This window comes from Triticum urartu, chromosome 4, assembly GCF_003073215.2.
Source record: "Triticum urartu cultivar G1812 chromosome 4, Tu2.1, whole genome shotgun sequence".
NCBI lineage: Eukaryota > Viridiplantae > Streptophyta > Magnoliopsida > Poales > Poaceae > Triticum > Triticum urartu.
In genome coordinates, this window is record NC_053025.1 from 291968635 (window position 1) to 291973983 (window position 5349).

Here is a 5349-nt window from a genome sequence, read left to right on the forward strand (position 1 = left end):
ACTTGTATGCCAGTTATACCTAGCAATGGCGGGTTTTTTATGATGTTACCTTGTTGAAAGCATTGTTTGGCTTGGACTGGTTCTTCAGGGTGAAAACTTAGATTCTCACCTTAGATGGTTGGATCTGGTGACTTGTTCTCTTGCAACCTCTTCTTCTATACTTCTTGGTTCTGCCCTCAACAGGAACTTCATCATCTTTTCAATTACATAACAAGACGCTTTAGCTAAAAAAACTCCACCTGGTCAAACTATAAAGGACATATGGTCAAAGTATCAAAACAATATGTAGAGGCGTAAAATCTTGGTTGCCTTGCCAGCACACACTCACAATGTAATGTTTAGCATACGTAATTGATCCTAGCAGTCCCATGAGTATACAGAAGGTTGTTTAGCTGCCAGCAACATCAGTGCATCGATGAATGATGATATTGTAGCATCTATATTCATGTAAGTTTCATTACTTGGTGATGTTCCATGAGAGAGACATGAACCCCACAAGAAGTTGAAAACTATCACCATAAGTACTGTTCCAACCTAAAAACCAGATGGCAATATAAGGGTTATTAATTAATTATAAAGATGTAGACATTGATCAGTAGCCGAACAGTCATAAATTTTGTTTAAAGAATGTTCAACAAAGTCGGCAATGCATATAACACCCACATCTTAATTGTGAATAAAAAACAAAGACGTAACGAACTCCTATAGATGTTGATAAAACTACAATATAGTTTAGTTAAAACTGTATTATATCACTTTCTACCCATTCCTTACCGAGAAAGAATTAGTACAAACTATAATAAAGTTAAAACATGAAGTTTTCATGTGTCCAAAAGAAACAACTAAGACCAACGGAATCTTCTGATTCATGACATATTGTTAGTGCATCCCTAATTGATTTCAACCTTGGTACCTCTTCATATATTCTAATAGCCTAGAAAAAGTAATCTACACCAATCTACTCTCACAGTACCGCCATCAACTCGGGAGTTAAAAGATTTTACATACAATTGCTACGATGCCTGTAATTCAGAGAATTAATACACAAAGTAGATGGTTTCTGTTTGTACAACACTTGTGTACATGTTTCCCCATGCTTGCAGGTTGCATTTGCTTACCTAGTAGAAGTGTAAGTATTTGCAGTGCAATGGACCTAACTTGATATGGCTTATTTGAGGGGACAACAACAACAGCCAAGGCGGTGGCAGCGTCCAGGAGGAAGTCCTCGACGTGTGACCTGGGAAGCGTCTTGGTCATTGCTCACGCTCACCGGGATACACCGCCATCACCGTTGTTGTAGTCTTTGTTATTGGGGCTAGGGCTGGTCCCTTTCTACTTCCTACTTGATTCTATCATAGAGCCACATTTGACATGATTGCATGTGTGTTGCAATGAGGGTCTAAATATTTTAGGGGTTAAATAATACAACAACATAGTCCCACATAGTTCTTCTATAGAGAACTTCAAAACCCAACTAATCTCTATCATGTAGGGAAAGTATCAAACATATATATCTTCAGAATCCCCATACACATCAAGCAACATTATCTCCCTTTTCCTACTATTATTAAATCATTCTTATTTCCTCCTCATCCAACCAAACTTGCCATGCCTATATCCTTCGAGCCAAGGGAACATTGTATTATTCAAAGGAGAAGATTGAGATTCCATATTGAGAGAACAAATCAAGTTTAGTATAGGTGGAGATCATGTCATCGCTACTGAATCTTGTACTATGTCATCTAGCAGAACACATAACCCTTTGCCTCGTATATCTTTCCCTTGATGGATGGAGATGAACACGACCTGAACTCTGCTCTCCTTTCCTGGTAATCTTTTGACTTTAATAAACTCGATGCGTACATGGTATTCACACTACTACTACTTTACAACATATAATTAATATTTTACAGTATGAGAAGAAATTAAGTCAAGAACCTAAAGAATGCTACAAAAATATCTAAATGTCCAAAGCGATGTCTTAACTTCTGGGAAAAGCTCTTAACCCAGATGTAGATTTCAAGGTGCAATTTTTATGCACAATCCGTCATATGTTTGCAAGAAAAGAATATCAATGAGCTTCTAGCTTCTGCACCAATGAATATATACCAGAATCTAGCATTTTGTAGCCAACCAAAGCTAGAAAACAAAGATTAGATGGCGGGAAATGAAGTCCGTCCACTTGCTCTGTAACATTAGCAGCCATGATACGCCAGTTTTTTGCTCAACTATTTGAACTATAAACCACTTTTACTACTGAGTGACAACTCGAGAATAAATATACCATATGCCATCTTACTACGGAGTAGTAACCGTTAATTAAGAAGCAATATATCATATTGTGTAGCTAGAGGAAAGGAACATATCAATCATGAAAGTTTACTAATGGTATTCTTCTTGGGGGCATCCAGCCTAGTCGACAGAAAGAACTCTTAATGAACTCTTCTCCTTGTTGGTCCCATTTCCGCATGTCACCTACGACGTAGTCATAACCTGCACGGGCGAGTGCCAAGAACCCAAAGTTGAAGATCAAATTAAATTAATTGCCAAATAACAACTTGGAACTTGTGAAGAAGCACAAAATGCTAGAGTTGAGAAATACAAGCAAATTAATTCTACTTAAGTTTTAAGATATTGAAATCTTTATGGTTTGATAACATGTGAATACAAATTAAAAAAGTTGTGGGAAGTCATACAACAGACAAATAAATTAGTCCAACAACTGATCCTCCATGTCTAGAGGGAGGGATGTTGTGTCGACAATCACAACTACATGGAGAATTTCAACATGTTTAATTGAAAAACTTTGAGCATATTAACATCCTCGGAAGTCTGAATCTCTCCACCTTCCACTCTATGGGCATCATCTTCCATGCAATAAATCTGACTACTTCGCACGGAAGGTAGAATATAAACTCCAAACACAAGCTCAAAATTAACATGTTCAAATCCTGCACTTGTATTGATGAGCAAAAAGTTCATGAGCTAAACCCAAATAACTCTTGTGGGCAATAAAGGGACCTATTCGTTGTTTCTTCTTTGTTTCTGTGATCAGTTTTTGCTAGGACTGGACTAAAGAAGGGGTCATTTAGATTCAGATCCTAAAGAATTGCATGTTGTAGAAACCCTATCTGAATTGCAAACTCTTTGCAAGAGCAGTCATTATACATCATAATTTACCATGTGATTCATCAGAAAAATAGAAATGAAAAAATGCCATGCTGCAAACATAATATAACTGAACGTTGCATTGTCATATACAGTAGGGCTTATAAGATGTATAGCTCTAATATCATGATTTTGCAGAAGGGAATGCTTTAGACTTTCGGTCCATTAACATCAAAAGATAGCGCTAATAATAGAAAAGAAGTGGGTTACATTTAGAGAAGTAGTACATGAATAAAAGGGAAGCAATATACACAAATAGCAAGATATTCTATGACACACACACACATCAGGTTTCCGATGGTCCACACAACATCAAAAATAGCAATATATATCTGTTGTTTTGATCAATTGAGAAAGCCACAACCTCCTTCCCACAGAAGAGGTGAATTGCCCCAGCTAGCCACCACAAGAAGAGAGGAGCACAGTAGCACGACAACTATCGGTGACCCAAGTGTAATGGAACAAACCTGATACTAACGACACTGCCAGGTTCCTTAAGGCATGAAAAAAGCAGTCGAGGCATGGTCGCACTAGTTGGGTCTCCTTGGTCGCAAAACGGTCTAGTGACGGGAAGGAACTGGCGCCGTTGGACGCAGAGGTTGGGTCAATGTGGCCTCCGGCCGCGGCGCCGTCAAGCACGAGGGATAACGCAACCGCGCGGCCAGGTGCCGCCACCGCCGATTGATACGTCTCCAACATATCTATAATTTTTTATTGTTCCATGCTGTTATATTATCATTCTTGGATGTTTTACAATCATTTTATAGAAATTTTATATCATTTTTTGGGACTAACCTATTGACATAGTGCCCAGTGCCAGTTGTTGTTTTTTGATTCGTAGAAAATCAACACCAAAACGAGTCCAAACGCAGCGAAACTTTTTGGAGATTATTTTTGGGCCAAAAGACACAGGATGGGCCAAAGAAGTACCAGAGAGGTGCCCCGAGGGGGGCAAAACCCACCCTAGGCGCACCCTGGTGGGTTGTGCCCTCCTCGGTGGCCTCCCGCACCGCCTCTTTGCTCTACAAATACCCCAATATTCCAAAAACCCTAGGGGAGTTGACGAAACACAATTCCAGCCACCGCAAGTTCCAGAAACCATAGATCCAATCTAAACACCATCACAAAGGGGTTCATCATCCTCATTGGTGCCTCTCCGATGATGCGTGAGTAGTTCATTGTAGACTTACGGGTCCGTAGTTAGTAGCTAGATGGCTTCCTCTCTCTCTATCTCTCTCTCTCTCTTGATTCTCAATACAATGGTCTCTTGGAGATCAATTTGATGTAACTCTTTTTGCGGTGTGTTTGTTGGGATCCAATGAACTTTGAGTGTATGATCAGATCTATGTTTTTATCCTTGAAAGTTATTTGAGTATCTTGATCTCTTATATGCATGATTACTTATTTCCTCGTATTTATTCTTCAAATCTTTGGTTTAGTTAGGCCGACTAGATCGATTTTTCTTGCCATGGGAAGAGGTGCTTTGTGATGGGTTCGATCTTACGGTGCTCAATCCCAGTGACAGAAGGGGAAATGACACGTATGTATTGTTGCTATTAAGGATAAAAAGATGGGGTCTATTCCTACATGAATAGATCTTGCCTACATCATGTGATCGTTCTTATTGCATTACTCCGTTTTTCCATGAACCTAATACACTAGATACATGCTGGATAGCGGTCGATGTGTGGAGTAATAGTAGTAGATGCAGGCAGGAGTCGGTCTACTAATCTTGGACGTGATGCCTATATAATGATCACTGCGTGGATATCGTCATAATTATTTGAAGTTCTATCAATTGCCCAACAGTAATTTGTTTACCCATCATATGCTATTTTTCTCGAGAGAACCACTAGTGAAATCTATGCCCCCCCGAGTCTCTTCTTTATCATATTTGACTTCGAGATATATTTTTATTTGCTTTTATTTTGAGATCTATTAATCCAAAAACCCAAAAATACCTTGCTGCAATTTTTTGTTATTTATTTTATCTAGCGTTTCGACAAGATCTATTTATCCAATCTACTACAATTTTATCTATCTTTTTACCTGTGAAGGATTGACAACCCCTCTTTTACGTCGGGTTGCAAGTATTTGTCCTTTGTGTGCAGGTACCGTTCACGTAGTGTTGCGTGGTTCTCCTACTGGTTTGATAACCTTTGATAGAGGCAAAGGTGTCCC